The sequence below is a fragment of the Neopsephotus bourkii genome, unplaced genomic scaffold (assembly GCF_033783945.1).
Source record: "Neopsephotus bourkii isolate Nb327-2 ecotype Australia unplaced genomic scaffold, CSIRO-AGI_Nbou_v1 NB_659, whole genome shotgun sequence".
NCBI classification, from domain to species: domain Eukaryota; kingdom Metazoa; phylum Chordata; class Aves; order Psittaciformes; family Psittacidae; genus Neopsephotus; species Neopsephotus bourkii.
The window spans coordinates 9570702-9590837 of NW_026901158.1; the positions used below are offsets into that span (position 1 = coordinate 9570702).

The window sequence follows — 20136 nt, forward strand, 5'->3', positions numbered from 1 at the left end:
GTGTTCCAGCACTCCTGCCCTTCCCACAGCGAACAGACATTCCTTGTGTTCCCTTCAGCACCTGTACCCTTCCCACAGGGAACGGCCATTCCTTCTGCTCCCTTCAGCACCTGTACCCTTTCCAGAGGGAGCAGCCATTCCTTCTCTTTGCTTCTGGAGCTGTAAATCACTGTGGCAGCAAGTAGGTCACGGGCTAGATGATGCTTGAAGAATCACCTGCAGTTCATTTCCTCTTCTTTTCCTTCCTCCCCTCCCCTTGTTTTAAGGAGCTACCAAGGCCCCTGACCACCTCCTTCAATATCATCCTTCTCCTCCAGTCCTCTCCTCCTCCTCTGCCATGCTCACAGCCCCGGCTCCTGCATTCCTGTTCTCTTCCTGCTCTGTTTAATCCCATCTTTCAGCATAGGTAGATGCAGGTGTTTAAAGCAGAATTTCTCTTCCATCTTCCCTTTCTTCACAGACCCTGCTTTTCCAAGCAGAGCCTAACACACTGTGTTGCTTCACTAAAACTCAGAAACCCAAATGTATGTCCTATACACTGATCAATGCAGTACGCCTCATCCACCATAGGAATCCCAGCCTGGTTTGGGTTGGAAGGGACCTTAAAGCTCCTCCAGCTCCAACCCCTGCCACGGGCAGGGACCCCTTCCACTGGAGCAGCTTGCTCCAAGCCCCTGTGTCCAACCTGGCCTTGAACACTGCCAGGGATGGGGCAGCCACAGCTTCTCTGGGCACCCTGTGCCAGAGCCTCAGCACCCTCACAGGGAAGAGTTTCTTAATGTCTAATCTCAGTCTCCCCTCTCTCAGGTTGAAGCCATTGTGGAATGCTGTGAAATAATGTGGAATGTGGTTATTCTATTGACTTCACAGCCAGGTTAAAAAATGCAGCTCCTTCCCCTGAGTCTGTAAGTTCAGTCAGTAATCCTCAGGGAGATGGGGGGGAGGGAGTCCCCTTTGCCAACTGCTGCTTTCAGGATGCTCCGGTCCCTTCCCAGGACCACAGGAGATGCTGAAAGCCCCTTCCTGGCTTCAGCCTACATGCACAGGGAAGGCACAGAACAACAGGAGGGCACCACTAAAGGACACAAGGCAAGGCTGCAGCAGCAAGGAGGTAGCTGAGAGCATTAAGGATGAAGCTGAGATGCTGCCATGGGCTGGATTTCAAAGTGGCCAGGCAGGCAGGAGAGCCGGAGATAAAGCCTTTCTTCCAAGAGAGCCTCGTGGAAGCACGAAGGTGGAGGAACACAGAGTGTTACAGAAAACCCTGCTACAGCTTACAGCAGAACGAGGGCTCATCACAGCAAGTAATTACAAGGCTCCTATCATAATGGCTGGGTTTAAAGTCATTGCCAATTGACTACAGGTTGGCTGAAGCAGTTAGAAGGGAGAGAAGCAAAGACACCAGGCTTTGAAGCGGTCATCATTTGATCAGTAAAGCCTGGGACTTTGATGCAGTGTATTCCCCAGTGCAGTGACTTTCTCCTCCCTGTGGTTGCCAGGGCTGCAGAAGGGCTCTTTAGATGCACCTGCAAGATTCAGTTCCAGTTTGTTCTTTCTGTTTTGAACACAATCCTTGGCTGCTACGGTACCAAAGAGGTGAGCAAGTCCCAAACGCAGGTTTCAGTTCCTCCCTTGAACAAAGTTGCACTGATGGAGAGACAGAACTGGCCATACATCTAAATGTAAATGTAAATCGAAATCTAAACCTGAATCTAAGTGTAAAGATTGGAGCCTGTAAATTCAGGCAGTAAATCCTCCTGGAAAGCCCAAGTCACCCATCTCCATCAGGGCACACTGCAGTCCCCAGTGCTGCATTCCCCACATGCACCGCAGTCCACACGGTCCCATCCACACAGAGAGATGAGTTTAACACCCAAGGTCATGGTTTGGGGTGGGATCCACCTCTGCTCTCCCCAGATGACTCCAGCCACAGCACTGGCTGCTTCCTCCACCACTGATCCCCCTGTTCTCTGCAGGAAACAGCCCACAGCAGCCGCAGTCAAGCTCTGTGTCCTTGGCTGCTGGGGCTCACAGCAGAGCCTGCACCCACACTGGTGGGCTGTGAGCTGCCCAAGCAGAGGAACCAACACAGAATCCCAGCCTGGTTTGTGTTGGAAGGGGCCTTAAAGCTCCTCCAGCTCCAACCCCTGCCACAGGCAGGGACCCCTTCCACTGGAGCAGCTTGCTCCAAGCCCCTGTGTCCAACCTGGCCTTGAGCACTGCCAGGGATGGGACATTCAGCAGGGACTGAATGTGCAGAGCTGTCATTCACAGAGCCCATGAGCACATCCACAGACCTCAAACCAAACAGAAATGAAATCTGGTTGTAGCTACTTTTTCCTCTCGGACTCCTCAGTTCCAGGCTTGCTGGAGAGGAGCTGGATGCTCCAATCTGAAGGACACCAAAGGCATGGTAAGACCGGAGCGTGGTGCTCCATGCTAAGGGCTCTCCTCAGCTACTGAAAATAGCTCATTCACCCCATTTTTCTCTAAAATAAGAAGAGGAGGAGGGCTTTACTCTTTAGCACTGAGACAAAAGGCAGGACAGTAAGGAAACAGTCACCTCTGTCCTTTCACTGAGCCTCTCCCCATTTTCTAGTGCCAGAGATGCCTGCCGTGGTACTGGAGACCAAAAGAAAAAGTTTAAAGCTGACCCAAATCTATCATAGAGATGAACTTGATTCCCTTTCCCAGTGAGGTTGCTGGGAAAGACTGAGATGACATCCCCAGGCTCCCTGAAGTCACACACTGCAAAAGTGATCAACAGTGATGCCCTGCCCTATGGCACCTGGGGACAAGCCCCTTTCTCCAGCACATGGACCAGGTCTGGGGCCTCTGCGTCCTGCACTGGTAAAGCAGCTCCTCACCTACTTCAGGTTCAAGATGTATTTGTGCTATACCTTGATCATGCATTTTAAGGCTCAACTTTCTTGCTTTCACCTTTGCTTTTCTGAGAACTATTTCCCAACCCTTCAACCAAATGCACTTTAACCAGAATGTGATCGCTGTCCTCCAAACTGAATCCCCCTTGTCATGGTGACAGATACATCACTGGTGTAAGATAAAAATATGACACAGAAAACTGAGAAACTGAATCCCGACAGCCACGGTCCTCCAAGAGACAAGTCTTTGTTCCCACGACTTCCAAAACAGCATCCTGAAAACAACATCCCTCTCTGCACAGATTCATATTGCTGTATCTCTATCATTTTCCTTACACCCATCAAAACGAATATGTAATTAACCCACCCTCAATAGAAATTACAATGATTCTGAAACAGCAAGAAACAATCTCTGCATTTGGTAGCTAATTATTCCCCCTACGCACCCAGGCACCAATGTTCCCTAAACCCATCCAGGGAACAGACAAGCTGTGCCAGCCAGAGCTTCTGGAAAGGAGGGGAAAAGGAGGGACTAAGCAAAAACCCTCAATATTGGGGTGGTAAAATTGTCTTCCAATGCTCAGTACCTTGAGCTCAGCTAAGTCGACAGCACTGCCCTTCAGCAGTCACCCACCAGCAGCAGCACCCATCGCACGTGAGCTGACAGACACCACGGGATGGGTGCAGTGGGAGCCCCTGACATGTGCAAAACGATGGAGTTATTATTCCCTTCTTCACACCACTCCAAGGAAACATGGAGCCACTTCCCAATACATGCTGTTGGATATAAATTCAACACCAGGACCGCTGTCATAGCCATGCAACACAGGAATTGTCAGTAGCACAGGCAGAGTTGCACTATTATTCCTATTCCCTGCTTGAAGGAGGAAGGGTGTGCCCTTCTTCCACTGGGACACAGCCCTGGAGACCTGCTAGGAGCAACCTCCAGCAGCTCCAGCTCGAGGGGAGCGATTTATTCCACTTAGGTACATACCACTCACACCATGCCCTCCCTGCCCCCCCAGCCAGGCAAGTTCTGCTGACGGTTCACCTCCATTTCCTCCTCATCCCATAGGATTAGCTGGATGTTTCTAAGAGGGAAGGACGCAGGCTGTGGTTAGCCAGCACTGCCTCTCCCAGCCCAAGCTCGGCGCTGGCTGAGCAGCTGGAGACAAAGCAAAGCACCGGGTACTCCTGCTCCATGTCCTGGCAGCCCCAGGTTGGCTCTCTACCACTCTAAGTACATGGGAGCTCATCCAAAGCACCAAGCAGGTGGTAAATCACCTCCTCCTTCACCCACACCTTCAGAGGGCGAGTGGATAAAACGCTGTTCACTCCCTTGGAAGGAACAGAGGTTTTTCCTTCCTCCAGGATGCACCCACAAAGCAGAGACTTGGAAGGAAGGAGCTCGGGTTCACCTTGACGCAATCCGTGCGCCTGCAACACTTACCTCGCTGGTTTTTCCTCTCCTCAACACGTGAGAAGTGATGGTCCTTTCAAGCAAAGCCAAAACATCTCAACGATTATTCTCCTTCCCACCTCTGACACAGGTTTGCAGCTCCTCAGGCATGGGGAGGAGGGGGAGCAAAATCAAAACAAGGCACTATTATTCTGTAGGCAATCCAAGCTAATCCCTTCACGTTTTCTCCCCAACAAAAGCATTGAGAGATCAAGTCCCAGTGGGTTTTGATCACAACTACACAGGACTAAGGTGTTCTCAGCCCCCTGCTGCCAACAGAGCTCAACGTGCAGCAGGCCTCACCTCGTACAAGCATTTCACTCAACACGAAGCCACCCTGGTGCTCTACCCCAGCTCTAGAAAGTCAGCCCGTGCCCCAGTCTGGCCTTGCACGGAAATAGGATTACTTTGGCCTGGAGGAAAAGAAAAAAGAAACCACAACATGAAGGTCACCCATAAAATCATTACACAGCTCCCTCTACCCCAGCGCTTCCGAGAAAACAAAACCTGTATCAAACCCTCAACCTGCAAGGAGAAACACAAAAAGATAGGTACATTAATCCCATATACCTCCGTCAATTTTTTTCCTCGTGTCTTTAGAGCAGTTGTTTACTGCAGCCAACTGCAGAGAAATTACAGTAGCTTAACTCTCCAACTCCCTCTAAAGGATTAATCTTCCAGTGAGCATGCTCACGCGAGATCTTTCTGCAGCAGTTGCATCCATTTCATGAAATGAAGGGCTGCTGCAGACACGAGGAAATGCCATTTCAGGACGAGAGGCAAAGTGAAAGAGCCCCCCAGAACCAGGGCTCAGCCCTTCCTAGAGCTCTAGAAAGGCTCTTTGCCCAAGCCTCCACCTCCAAGGAGGTTTAAAGGTTTCACGTTCATGTGCCCTTTCAGGAAGAGGGGGGGGTCAGTGGCTTCCCTGCGACACACGTTTGAAATGGCTGAGCTTGGCTTCCCTCGCCAGGCTGGTTGGTGGACCCTTCACCCACCGGCCCTGAAGGCACAAACAGCAGCTTCTCGCTGGCAGATTGCTCTTTTGTGTCACTCCTTGGCTCCTCTTTGCTTTAAAGGAAAAACCTGGAAGATCATTTGGGGTGCAGGGGGGGAGGGGAGGGAAAACATTCCAATGAAGAGGAATAGCTTTAAAAACCTAGCTCCCAACTCGGTACCACAGGAGGTAACAGAGCCAGAGACATGTTTAACTCCACAGATTAAGGACCCATGCAAATGAGGATTTGCTATAGACAACAAATCCAGCGTCTGAACAAGGCTGTTCAAGTAATCGTGTCCATTCCCTCCAGGACCACTGCAGTTAAACTGCTCTGTTGGAGGGATTTCTCCCTTACCCCAAAACCAGGGTGAAAGCAAAGCTCCAAAATGAAGCACTAAATATTTATACTTTCCAATCAGATTCTTCCATTTCCCTCTTCCCCCATTCCCAGGGCTCTGCCTTCCCTTTCCCATTTATCTATTTTATGTCCTGGTGCTTAATTGCTCTTTGTAGCTGATGGAGACCCGAGCTCCCCCTCCCCCATGAAAGGCTCTGATTTCAAGTCTGAAGCCCTGCTTGAGCCCAGGACTCTTGGAGACCAGACTGCAGCCCCAGAGTGAGCACTGGGAACGCCGGAGCAGGCTCCAGCCCAAGGGCTGAGATCGCTCCTCGCATCCAGGCACCAGAGCTCACCCCAGCCGCTGCAAACACCTCAACATCTCTTCTTTACACGCACCAAGACCTGAATGCCTCTGATGCCAGGAAGCCCCCGTTTTTTGGGGAATCCACACAAAAAAGGCAGCGTGCCATGACAGTGTTAACTAAGGGCTATGTCTGCTCTTGAAAACGAACACTCACCATAGCGACAGGCTCCGTAAGGAGTGATAAAGCCTATGGTGACACTGGATATTTTGTTCTGTTGTCACCTAAATAGAATCACCCACAGAAAGGAAATCTCTGTTACCATGCGTTAAAATAGACGCTTTGTTTTATTTATAAAGCATCCAAACTGGTTGGTTTGGATGTGTCACAGCACAGGCTGTTCATCCACCCCTCCCCTGCTCTATCCTTTGGGACCTAGTGAATGATGCCTGCAGTCATCCTCCCCTCACCTCCCACTGATCTCAGGTGGTGCTGAGGATGCTCCAAACCCTGGGTGGAAGGTGTGGAGCCAGGGTGGGATCTGTCCTGCAAAGGAAAAGCCCAGGCTTTAGAGCATGGGCAAAAACCTTGACACAGGAAGATCATGTCCTGCACTTCCTCCTCCGTTGCAGGATTACACCTAAACATGAAGTTGGGATCGCAGATATGGAGTTATCCTGACCTGTCATTCCCAATTTGGACACCAGTCATACTCCCGGAGAGCTTCGCCTTTGAAGATTGACTGCTATTGATTCTTCTTCAAGCAAACAGCCCAAGCTGGCAATCAGTCAATAATAAGCAATTACTCGACGGCCTCTTATCTGCAGATGCCAGCCCAGACAGCTCGATGCCGAGAGGCGGCAGGTCAATAAATCAAAGCTGCTCTCCAATTTGAAAATATCATCATTTAACAACTCCCCCAGCCTTCAACCTGCCTGAGCAAGCAGCCAGGACACAGGGAGATTCCTGCAGAGCTGGGTGCTGGGGTACTGCTATTTTACTGAGCAGGAGATGGTGTGTGATGGGGTGAGAGCCACCTCCGACACTCCTCTTTTGTCATCAGGAGGATGAAACGTGCAGCAGGAGGAGGATGATGATGATGATGAGAGAGGAGGAAGCAATGCCCTCCTCCTTCAAACAGGTACTTTTAGGGAAGAAGCAGAACAGCCTTCCCTAAATGGCCTCCATTCCTGGCTCGCTTGGACCCACTTTGCTGTTCACTGGGACCCTCAGAATACCCAATGGAAGCATGTTTAACAGCACCATGACAGCAAACTGATGACCCCTTTCTGCTGTCCCTGCTGTGACCTCTGTACTCTGGGTATACAGTTAATCATCTCATCCCCAAAAAGGCACTGCTTTGCTTTTTCATGGACTAAATGTGATCCAAGTAGATGAGCCAAAGGCTCCTCTTGCACATTTCACTGTGACCCAAAGGTGATGCTGTGAAATCCAATGGTGCCAACATCGTGCAACAGAGAGAAAAATCAGCCTCTGCGGAAGACTTGTGTAGGCATTTTATGCTCCCAGTGCAGATTCCCATTAAAGACTCATTTGTACGAGAAGAGCTAAGAATTGCCTGTATTATTTGCAGGAGATGGAATGCAACCTCCTGTCTAGTGCTGGAACACTGCAACTAGACACTGGCACAGGGTGCCCAGAGAAGCTGTAGCTGCCCCATCCCTGGCAGTGTTCAAGGCCAGGTTGGACACAGGGGCTTGGAACAAGCTGCTCTAGTGGAAGGTGTCCCTGCCTGTGACAGGGATTGGGACTGGATGAGCTTTAAGGTCCCTTCCAACACAAACCAGGCTGTGTTTCTACTGCAGAACCTGAAACTCTTGTACCTTCACTTTCTATCAATGGGTTCTCACGTAAGTCATGGGAACAGCCTAGAAGTACCAACAGAACAGACAGTGCTGCACAAATCGTTCTGCCTCTGCTGCTAGAGGAGGAAGGAGACCTATAGGATGCTGCAGGCTCCATGTCAGGTGTTAACCATGGGCACAGAAGGAAGTAAACAGTGTACCAACAAGCTCCTCAAGCACAGGAAATCCAAGACCCTTGGAGACCATGAAGCCTTCTCTCATGCTGCAGAAGCGTCCCAGGTTCATGGAGCTTGGGGCAGCTCCACCACTGGACACAGCATAAATGCCACCCCATCTAGGCAGGCTGCAGGAGGTCTAAACAACCCCAGATAGATAAGAGGCGGCAGCGGCATGACTTGGGAATGTGCTACCAGCAGCTCACAAAGAACAGAGCACAGAGGCTTCTTGCTTCACTGAACATGACTACTGATCCCAGGAAGGAATGTATTTGTAGAAGGATGACCGAACCCCACAGATGGAGCCTCTCCAGTCACGCCAGCTTGAAAAGAAAACAGATTTTGAGCCCAGTATCTACACGAAAGGGGAGACCCACTGGAAGCAGGATCAGCCCCAGGCCTGGTACCCACGCTTCCCACTCCACGTGCCACAAAATGCAGGTCCCTGAGGACATGTCTTCCATGTCCTCAGTCTTCAACACCTCAGAGTTCTGGGAGGGAAGGTGAGGTGAATTACTTCGATTGTACTTGCCAGCTGGGTCAGACTTCTTGTGGAGGAGCTTACTGAGGCTTTCACCTCTAGCTACACACGGTGCTCTTTGTTCCTCCTTTCACCAGAGGCTGGGACAGCAGGAAGCTGTGGGAATGTAAACCCAAAATCTGAAAAGGATTTCTCTTCTTCTTACCCACAGAGCATCTGCAGGTGGCTTTTACACTGTCAGAGTAGTCTGCAGCATCGTGGTGAAGTGTGGAAGGAAACCCACGTCAGCACATCACACTGTATCACTGTCACCTTTACAGAAAAGCCACAAAATGCCAACCCAGCTGCCAGGACCCCACAAACCACACTGCAGAGCAACAACAGGTTCATGGGTCATGCTGCCTCTCAGTTATTTTCACACATACCTGCATTTTTGGGGATATAAAATACCCTTTTCTCCCCCTTCTAAACATGTAGATGAGCAGGGCCAGGAGCAGGTCAGTGGATCCATGCTGTAAGGACAGGCTGGTGGTAGAATAGCTCTAATGAGAAGTCTGCAAAGGAGCTGGAGTTGCTGAGCACTGATTTAGTTATTGCCCCACAAAGGAGAGCAACCACGCTGTCTGCAGTGGCCTGGCTTCAGTGCATACAGAGCCTCAGCCTAACCTGCCTTGTCACACTCCACAAAAGGAAAATAGTAAGGAAAACAAGCAACATTACACACCATCAATGTGGCAGTAACATAAGATTAGCTCTCATCTTCTATGATGGAAACAATGCCAGTTGCAAGACTATGAGATATCACAACCTGCTGTTCACCCTTCCCATCTCAAGCCGTGACCATATCTTACAAATGCTGGTGAGGTTCTGTTGGACTAGGTTTCCTCCTTTTAAACCATCATGTTAGCACCAGAATCCTGCTGCTTTGGGTCTTCAAAGTGTTACTAAAGCAAAAAAGGCTAGAAACCAGAGCACAGACCAACAGGGCTCCATAGCCCCACCAAGGATGTTAGCAAGGAGGTAGCAAGGGCGTAAAATGGGACCGAGAAACCTCCCTTAGAGCAGGCAGCTGCTATCTCCAACACTTCTGGTGGGTAGAGTGATAATTTAGCAAGCCCATCATCTTGGTAAGAAACCACAACAGCTCAGCCCCATGTCTGCTTCTTATCAGGAGCTCCACAACTGACCAAGGCATTGCTCCTCTTTAGGATCCATTTTGTCATGCCCAGCATGAACATGCCACTGCAGTCCAAGACCTCACAGCTGACTGTGGTGCAGAGAGGCAGGAATTAGGGACAGACTCTTCTGTAAAGGCAAAGCAAATCCCTGCTTGCATGTCTGGCAGGTTGCCTGTGCAGAAGGTGATGTGGTCAGAGTACCTCTCACTGGAGAATCCAATTTAGGTTAAATTCCACCACTCCATTGGGCAAGGTAGACAAAATGGGATCTAACTGCATCTTTCAGGGCTTATTAGGGTGGCCCATATGGCTGCAGTGAATATGGATGCTCTAGAAAACAATCCTCAAGGCAGACTGATTCTGGGACTTCTAGCATGGAGACACAACCCCAGAGATGTGTGCACAGTGCCCTAATTGTAAATACTACACACTGGAGTACAGGGAGGACAGGAAACAGCAGGCAACCCACTGTCAAAATCAGCCCATGGTGGTTGTGTTTGCTGCATCACGCTGTCTGCAGCACCAGCTTTGATACAGGAGAACTTCAGAACAGCTCAAAGGTCCCCACAGTTCACATACACAGGGATCTGGTTTGCCCTACACTGGTCACAAGGATGTGACTGACTCTGGTTTGCCTCTCGAGGTAACCAAGGGCTGTTTGAGGGGGTCCTATCTTCATTTAGCAAACCTGTCCCTCTGCACCCAGGCTTCCTATCACCTACCCCAGGGGCTTTCAACATTTGTCTGCCACCTACTTCCAGAAAGGCTCCGAGGAGTAGCTAAGAAAGACAAACCACTTGCAATAGACCTATTGCTATAGACATTTACACCCTGCTGGCATGGGACTAAGAACCACTCAGACAAAGGCAGCAGCAGAGAGGAAGTCCTGGAGGTGTCTGGCTTGAAGTATGAAAGCCAAAAAAACTGAGTAACCTTGTTTTTCAAAGCTTAAGCCAAGTTTAGTGAAGCTGATAAAGACAAAACTGCTCATGGGGGCTGATGAAAATGAGCATGATGGCTTGCAAAGGGACAACCAGCTGCAAGGATGAAGGCTCAAAGGTGAACTGCCCTCGCCTCTGGCTTCTAACACATATACAGGTTACCAACCAAGCACAAAGAGCGTGATTATTTATCCACCCTCTGATCTCAAATTCAAAGGTGGAGAAGATACATGAACTAGTGAGGATCACAGCACCGAGTACCAGCCCTGCCCAGGGACCAGAGGCCTGAGCCCCACGCTCCCAAACACACAGTGAGGATCCAGACCTCAAGAAAACTGAAAGGGTTTGGAGCAACTTCATCCAAAGGCCCTGACAGCCCAGGACTGTGATGGTGACCTTCCACCACAGCCAGGTATGGAGGCCCAGATGCCTCCCAGTGTGCCTGCCCACAGCTCTGGAACTCAGTCCCTCCTCTGTTGTGCTCAACCACACACCTTTCACCTGGCAGGCAAAGCAAAGGAGGGTGGGATGTGGTCCAGCCTCACATTGCCTGGATCTACGCTCCAGCTTTTTGACTCTGTGTTCCCAAAACAGCTTCTTCCCTTTTAAAAATCCCAAACACAGAGAAATGCAGACACATGGAATGAGAGACACTGGAACAGTAGAATGTAAAAAATAAGTGAATTAGTTCAAGGACCTGAGGAAGTTGGGGCTGTTCAGCCTGGAGAAGAGAAGCTGCGTGGAGACCTCAGAGCACCTTCCAGTGTCTGAAGGGGGCCACAAGGATGCTGGAGAGGGACTCTTCATCAGGGGCTGTAGCCATAGGACAAGGGGTGATGGGTTCAATCTGAAGGGAAGATTCAGGTTAGATGTAAGGCAGAAGTTCTCCCCGTGAGAGTGCTGAGGCGCTGGCACAGGGTACCCAGAGAAGCTGTGGCTGCCCCATCCCTGGCAGTGTTCAAGGCCAGGTTGGACACAGGGACTTGGAGCAAGCTGCTCCAGTGGAAGGGGTCCCTGCCCGTGGCAGGGGTTGGAGCTGGAGGAGCTTTAAGGCCCCTTCAACACAAACCAGGCTGGGATTCTATGATTCTATGACCTGATTACTGGTCCAGCCACAATTTTTGCATCTTTTAAGCTACACCTGACAGAGGCACCCTTTAGAGCATGACAGTTCTGCTGAGATGATTCCAAGCCTCTTCCAAGTCATACCAACATAAATATACTCCTATCAATATGGCTTGGGTCAACACCCTTATGTGATGTGCAGCACAGCCACATTTACACCAGCTTATATCAACACAGCTAAGCCCTGTCTGCATAGGAATTAGCTACACCAGTACAGAAGTGCGAACTTTAACTGGCTGTTAGTTAGTATTTGTAGAGGTTCAGTCTGTGTATGCTAAAAGATGTATGTAAATGAGCTCTCCCAATACAAAATTAATAGTATTTAATATTATTAATAGAATTAATAGCTTTCAACATGCATAGGAACTGCCACGATCATCCCGTCAATGGTTATTTCTACAAATCAAATGGCTCATGGCCAAAAACCTGCAACTGATGGTTAAAACACACCACCATCATCTTCCCGGCTTCTCTGCTCTGCTGAGGCGGGCTGTGAGGAGCACATCTCAGTGGGAGCCCTTAGCTGAGAGGTCTTCATGCCACAGAAGCAGCTTGCTGCACTCAACAGGGCTTCTTTTGCCAGCAAAACTGCACCCACACTCAACCATTAGAAGAGACCTGCACAGCCTTACCAAGAGGCATTCCCAGATGGAGGCATCCTACCTGCACATCCAGGGCTTAGATGTGCAACCCTATACCCAAGGCACAGCAGCATCTCAGCCACTACGTCACTGTCAAGCAGCTCTCCCTGTAACACTGAATGCTATACCATATTAATACTTATTACTCAGATGTGTGTTTGCAAGATTAAAACCTATCTGTCTAACCACGCTGTGTAATTACAGAGCAGAACACCCTGCAGCACACAGCTGAGCTCCTCTGCTGCCTGATCTGGACCTGCAATGTACCATTACAAGAGGCACCATAGGCTCATTCCTACATTGAGTTCACAGAACCCAAGACTTGGTTGCTCCAAGCCCCGTCCAACACTGCCAGGGATGGGGCAGCCACAGCTTCTCTGGGCACCCTGTGCCAGCGCCTCAGCACCCTCACAGGGAAGAGCTTCTGCCTAAGAGCTCAGCTCAGTCTCCCCTCTGGCAGGTTCAAGCCATTCCCTTGTCCTGTCCCTTGTTCAAAGCCCCTCTCCAGGTCTCTTGTCAGCCCCTTCAGCTATTGGAAGGCTGCTCTAAGGTCTCCCCAAGGCAACCAAATGGGCAAGTGGCTTTATTCTTGGAAATTCATTTGCAGAGGTGGCCTATGCCTAACAGCCCCTGGACAACAACACTGAAAGAGCAACCTGTTGAGACACACGTGGCTGAAAGCCTACACAACAGGTCACGTCATGTGGCAGAGGCAGAAAACCCTTTCATCCTGTCTCTGCTGCTCTGGTGCTGTAACACACAGGGATATCTACAGTTAACAGAAGCCATGGCCTACACTGGCCAACCCTTCCCAAAGCTCTGATAATGCAGTGAAAAACAGTTTGGGTTGATTTTCCTTCCACGCAATTTAACTTCTAGCACTCAGTCTAACACAATCCTTCCCACTCTAGTGCCCAGAACCAAGCAAAGCACATCTGCTGGAGCAAGGTTCCATGTTGAACCCGACTGACAGCAGCCCATGAGCATGTGCATCCTACCCAGGCTGAGCAAGAGACTGTAACCACATGGGTTTGTCACGTACAGAGGAAAAGGCATTGTGAATTCAGGCCAAAATGTTAAGGGCTTGGTCTCATTCAAAACCATAAAGCAGCTGACCAAACCAGCAGAGCAGAGCTTCCCCCAGTGTGTTTGCCCAGTAAGGCACAGCCACACCATGGCTGGGAGGAACCTGACCCAGTGATGGGCTCTCAGGGTGACAAAGTTGACGATGGAGGATGCTCGTGGAGGGCTCTGAGTCCCTTTTAGTCCCTTCCCTACTCTCCTCCACTCACCTGCACTCCGAAACTAGGCCTGAACCTCCAGCTCCAACTGCTCTGCTCTTGCACAGCCATGCAACCAAAAAAGGCATGTTCATCGAAGAGAGACTTTCCTACCCAGTGTTTTGCTCTAGAGAAGTCAGTGGCAGGGTGTCAAAGTGGATTTGCTTATTCAAAAGTGGATTTTTCCCAGCAAGGAGCACAGAATGTCCGTACAATAGACACCATATTGTAGTTTTCTCATGACTGCATAGACTGGAACAGGACACATTCACCTAATCTAAAAATGGAGAAAGAGAACACATGAAATATTACAGATCACACTTGCAAAGTCCAGTGCTGCTAACTCCAAAGAAGGGGTGCTGGACACTGGGAGTCCCACTTTGATCACAGAGAGCTCACATGTTACAAAGTGCTTCTAGAAGTTTTTGATTCCTCTTCATCACGCCCACCCATGATCTCAAGCAATGAAGCCAGAACCCAGAGCACATGAAACAGTGAACATCTGGACTGGTGTAACGTGCCATCTCTTACCAGTGAAGGCAAGCTGTACATTTAAAAACCAACATCCTGCATTTCTACACTTCCAGCTAAAGGCTTCCAGCACCAAGTCAAGCCTTAGAACTTCGTAAATATACTCCCTCTGTTTTACGGATGGGAAAAGCATCACAAGCCTACCCCAAGGAGACTGAGCTGAGCTCTTAGGCAGAAGCTCTTCCCTGTGAGGGTGCTGAGGCGCTGGCACAGGGTGCCCAGAGAAGCTGTGGCTGCCCCATCCCTGGCAGTGTTCAAGGCCAGGTTGGACACAGGGGCTTGGAGCAAGCTGCTCCAGTGGAAGGGGTCCCTGCCCGTGGCAGGGGTTGGAGCTGGAGGAGCTTTAAGGTCCCTTCCAACCCAAGCTGGTCTGTCCAGCACCAAGATGTCCAGCATGCCAGACACTGAGGGGCATGTGGGCATGAAGAGCCACCTTGCAGGGCTCACTTGATCCCAGTGAATTCACTGGACTCCCAAACACACCGATCCCAATCGGATCCAACACAACAGCTTCAGAGATGAGAGCAGCCACATGGGCACAGGCAGCACATGGCTGCTGCTGGCAGTAGGGCCACTGCCTCAGCAGACAAAGCACCATGATGGCTGTGCCAGCACAATTACCAGAGCTCCCATTTACTGGCATGTGACATGACTATAGATGTCGAGGGCACAGCAGCTCTTCAGCAGGGATGCATTCTAAACCTCATCATCAGGCTCCACCAACCAGTCCTTGAACTTCTCCTGTTTAAACTGTTGCCTGCCCCACACCCGTGGGGCTGGATCAGGTCCGAACACTCTAATGGAACACTCCTATGCAATCTTCTGTCTTGAGGAGGGTCAGTGCTGCAAACTCCTTGCACTTAAGTCCTATTATCTGTCCACATTAATTCTGCCTTCAGGGCATTTACAGGGCCTCAGCTCTCTGCTCATACAGCTCCACATTCACCAGCCCCAAAGCCAGATGTCTGCTAAGTAAGAGGAAAAAGAAAACAAAACCCACAGATTTACCTTACTTCAACTGCACAGTCAGTTTTTCCAGCACTCTCATCGTGCACAAGGCCCAGCACCTACTTCAGAAACTCTGGGAAACAAGCAGGTTCTGTTCTGTGCTTGCAAAGCACCATCTATACTTACAGGGCAATAAAAATTAGCTTAATTAATAATACATCAGCAAGAAAATGGTAATGAGCGCCCAGCAGGGAAAAGGGCTGTTGTCTAATCTCCTTGTGTGGACTCCTTGCTTTGGCAGCAATCAGCAACTGCATCAGCATTACCACCCCAGTGCAAGCTCAGATATCTGACTCACCAGGGAGCCAGGCAGGAGCCAGGCGCTTCCCAACGTCCACATTTCTCTTTTGAAGCTGTTGCATCAGGAGTGGCTCTTGGCAGCTCCAAACCAACTTCCACTTGTGGAGTTTTTGACATTTAAAGAAGAATTTAGACTATCCCTGGGCATCCAATGTTTAAATCTTAGAATCCCAGCCTGGTTTGGGTTGGAAGGGACCTTAAAGCTCCTCCAGTTCCAACCCCCTGCCAAACTTCCACTGGAGCAGCTTGCTCCAAGCCCCTGTGTCCAACCTGGCCTTGAGCACTGCCAGGGATGGGGCAGCCACAGCTTCTCTGGGCACCCTGTGCCAGCGCCTCAGCACCCTCACAGGGAAGAGCTTCTGCCTAAGAGCTCAGCTCAGTCTCCCCTCGGGCAGGTTCAAGCCATTCCCCTTGACCTGTCCCTACAGGCCCTTGTCCCAGGCCCCTCTCCAGGTTTCCTGCAGCCCCTTTAGGCACTGGAGCTGCTCTAAGGTCTCCCCTTCAGGAGCCTTCTCTTCTCCAGGCTGCCCCAGCCCAGCTCTCAGCCTGGCTCCAGAGCAGAGCTGCTCCAGCCCCTCTGATCACAAATACACACAGACAACAGAGCCTCCTGCAAGCAGCTCTTTGGTGATGTCTGCAAATTACACCAACAGAGCCTGCACCAGCATTAAGCTACTGACACAACCGTGCTGCTGGGCCACAATCACGCTGTGGGGGATCCGAATCAACCCTCCCTAGCCCTGGGAGCTGGCCAGGAACATCCAAGCTCTTTGTGTTCTGCCACCATCACTGAGCAGAGGCACCACGGGGTGTGCTGCTGCTGTCTGCGCTAGGTGCATTCCAGGGCACAGGATGGAAAACCCCTCTCCCAGCTGTTTTCCCTCCCAGCTGCAGTTGCAGGAGGCTGTGTTGGCAGGAGCCAGCACCCCAGGAGCTGGAGGCCGGGGCTCAGTGCTGCCAGGGCCGCTCTGCACTGGAGCCCATCCACGCTGGCGCCCGTTCATCAGGGCCTTGTGCCGCATGGGGAGGTGGTTTCCTGCAGCCAATGGAGAAGCCGCTCCTGCCTTTCATCGCGAGCGTGGCTGGAAACAAAGGCCCCGGGAAGAAAGGCTCCTTGGCTGCTACAGCTTCCCAGCGCTCGCCAAGCCTCAGAGCTCACAAATCACCCTCGTTCCTCCTCACCTCCTCCTCCGCAGCCCCTGGGATCACACCAGGACCTGTATTTAAGCCCCCATGGTGGCTGGGGGCGAGGGGGATCTTTATGTCGTATGTCATCGCTGATGGCAGCCTCGAGCCACAACTCCAGGACGAACAGCAGCAGCAATGTAACGTGCAATGTGTCACCAAGTAAAGCACCTGCATCTACATCTGAAGCCACAGGTAACATTTTAGTCTACAAAACACAGGGGCAGAGGGTAAATTATGGCTATAAAAGAGCCTCCATGAGGATAGTCTAGAGGTGTGGATTTGAAAAGGCATCAAACCAATCTGTTTTTAATAAAAGCCATAAATGGCTAAGACTAATGTCCTATCAACATCGAGCTCCGTGGTAAAAAGCATTAAACTCAAGAAATTCAACTCATTAGAAACCCAAGAATGTAACTATCACCAGCACAAAGGGTACTTTCAATAGGGAAGGAGACCATAAAACAAACAAAGAAATCCCCCAAGTGTGGGAGCTGGGCACAGAACACACTGTGTGCGACAGGCACCTGGCCTAATTACAAAACGAAGATGGGAAATACAACTTGCAGTGAGAGGAAAACCAAGTGGAAATCAGCAAGGCAGAATGCAATCCCGGGCTGGCTGTGTCCAAGGCTGCGAGCTGGGGCCTCTCCCCATGCACATCCTCACAAGGCAAAGCAGAGGCATCTTCACAAACGTGCTCAGCAGCAGTGTGCTTGCCCCCTGGTCCTGGGGATGTTGGTTAAAAGCCAGCATGGCTCTTCCCCACGGGATCTGCCACCACAGCAAGAGTAAATATTACATCAAATAGCACATCTCATCCGAAGGGCATCTTTAACAGAACATCCGTTGTTGCTCCTCAACGTGTGGTATGAAAGATTAAATATTCCAGATGTCATCCCCACGTCCTATAGGACATCTGCTTATAAACAGTCATCTTTGCATATTAAAGAGGCATTAAAGCACCAGTGTGAAACAATGCATCCCACCAATAGTGAGAAACACCCTTCCTAAGCCAAAGAACAAAAGGATTCCTAATGAATGGAATTCGACAATCCTTAACATTTACCACACAAGAGTTGACAAAAGCTATTACAAACACATTTGCAATTAAAAACCCCTCATGTCTTAGTTACCAGTTCAGCAGTGGTGTTTTACAAAGCCCTCTGGGTGTTGATTTCATCTATCAAATACTAGCAATGCTCCTCCATTAATAAATTAGTTCATAGAATCTCAGCCTGGTTTGTGTTGGAAGGGACCCTAAAGCTCATTCAGCTCCAACCCCTGCCACGGGCAGGGACACCTTCTACTATGCCAAGTTTCTGTTTAGATTCATTCTTTATGTTCCTGTGATCTGGAGGCTTACGTCCAAACTCACAGGCCAACAGGGTACTAGATAAAAGCAAACAAATCAGCTCATAGCCTGCATGCTAATGCTTTCATCTCCCAAATACAGATACTCTCCTTCCCACTGATAAAACCACATCTGACAGGGTGTAAATCTGCCACCTACCCCCTTGGACAGAAGAAATGCATGACAAGAAGTTCATTTCTCAGGTCCCAGAAACACAAGTGACTTAAACACCCATTTATTGTAGGCCCTGATGACCTCCAGGCTGGAGCTGCTATCCTGTCCAGCATTTGGGGGCTATCTCACAGCCTGCTGCCAGCCCCCAGCACCTTCCTGTGGGTCCCTTCCACGTGTCTGAAGCAAAACTCACAGGGAATGAAGTTCAGTCAAGGGCAGCATAAAACCATGCCTTGGGTAACCATGCCCCAGGAACTGAGATAATCTAGAGGATAAATTAAACTAAAGAAACAATAAGAAATCCATATGCCTTTGCTGCCCAGTCACGCCTGGGCTGAGCTATAATGCAGCATCAAAACTTTTGGTCAAAGGCCTTCAAGCATTTGCATTCACCAGGCACCCACCAACATCACATTTCAGTAAGCACCTCCTGGTACTGTGACAGATATACTTTCAATTCCCAAATCAACAGCTGGGTGAAGCGTGCAATTTGGAAACCCAATAACCCTTCCTACGTCATATCCACGTGCATGATTTTGGAGAGAAGCTGATTGTAGGTTCTGAACAGTCTGGGCTGGCAGAAAGAAACATCCCCAATGACCACTGAAGTTGGGTACAACATTTGGGTCATTTGCCTTCTGGCTTTGAGCCTTCAGGAGAAATTACTGACTAAAGCTTGCTCTGACACTGCAAGGAGTAGAAATGTGTGACTGGAGAGGAGGAAGGTAGCTGAGATTCAAGAAGCCAGGAGCCCAGGTTTGAAAAGGAAAAGAAGATGAGGAAAACAAAGGATTTCACTGCACTCAGTATTCAGAAGCATTAGCAGGTCACGGCCATTAGTCCAGGGTTCCTCTGTGCCAGTTAACATGCTAAAATCCATCTCCACATCAACACGTGAGTTGTCAAATTCATTACAAAGCATTCTGAACAACACAGACTGTTTCTCTCAACATAACCAAGACCAAAACACAGCACATTAATTCAGACACCTGCACTGCAATCCTCTCCCCACAGAGGTGCCCCTGCTCTCCTGCTGCATTCTCTTTGGCTGTAGGGACAGCTCAAGCATCACATCCATCCTGGCTGCCCTCATTCGCAGCAGCAAGGAGCGCCACGATCCTTCTCTTTCTAGCAACGTGACAAGCACAAGGAGACACATTTTGTTGCAGCATCACAAGCCTCTGGGCTTGGCTCAAACACTCTGCCCCAAATCACAGGCAATGAACCTGCTGTGTAGCCTTTGGGAACCGCTGTTGTCTCCTCTCACCTCAGTTTGCTCAGCTCCCCAGCTCTCTGCTGTTGGTTTTGAATGCTGCAGCCACAGCAAGCTCATACCCACCTCCTGGGTCAGATGCTGGCCTGGCTGACCCAAGAAGCTACAACCACTTCCATTAGTTTTATCCCTGTTTGCATCATTTTCCATTTCTCTGTAACAAATGGGAGAAGTCACTTACTTGGCTTTGTTTGGACTTTATCCATTCTGGCCTGGTTATCTTGTTCCGTATTTACTTCCTCCCCATCTGCAAGTGTCCTCCCTCTCCCTGTGCTGTCCCTGCAGGATCATCAGTGTATGCAAACAGAAGCAGACCTGAACTTCCTGCTCTACCCATCCACCATCTCCCTGTCCTGAACCAACACTGCTCTGAGACAACTCCCTTGGGAAGGAGATAGGATATGGAAAAGGATGGATTTAATATTTAACAGCCCACCTCCAACCCCAGGCCAGTCCCTCGCTCAGCCCTACACTGTGTTCGCAGTTTATGTCAGGCATGTGTCTGAATGAAGACTCCCTTGTGGAGCCAAACTATCCTACATGTAAACCTGAGCAGAGTGAGCTGATACGGAGGAAGACAGCAAGAGAATGGTGGGGATTGGGATGGGTATTAAGGAAAAAGGAATCTAATCAGAAGAACATTT

General features: G+C 50.0%; 1 protein-coding gene across 3 annotated transcripts in view; it reads right to left on the reverse strand.

Moving 5' to 3' along the window:
• Positions 1–20136, reverse strand: part of EHMT1 (euchromatic histone lysine methyltransferase 1) — a 114929-nt gene that overhangs the window by 88946 nt on the left and 5847 nt on the right. Inside the window, exons 1-2 of one of the 3 annotated variants that reach the window (XM_061352978.1) lie at positions 4912–5035; positions 4645–4754 (exon numbers count right to left, since the gene is read on the reverse strand). The exons of 1 other annotated variant lie outside the window; for it this stretch is intronic. The gene's annotated coding sequence lies outside the window, so the exon portion shown is untranslated. Of the gene's footprint in view, positions 1–4644; positions 4755–4911; positions 5036–20136 lie in introns of those variants that run through there. One more of the 3 variants, XM_061352980.1, reaches the window with a different exon arrangement.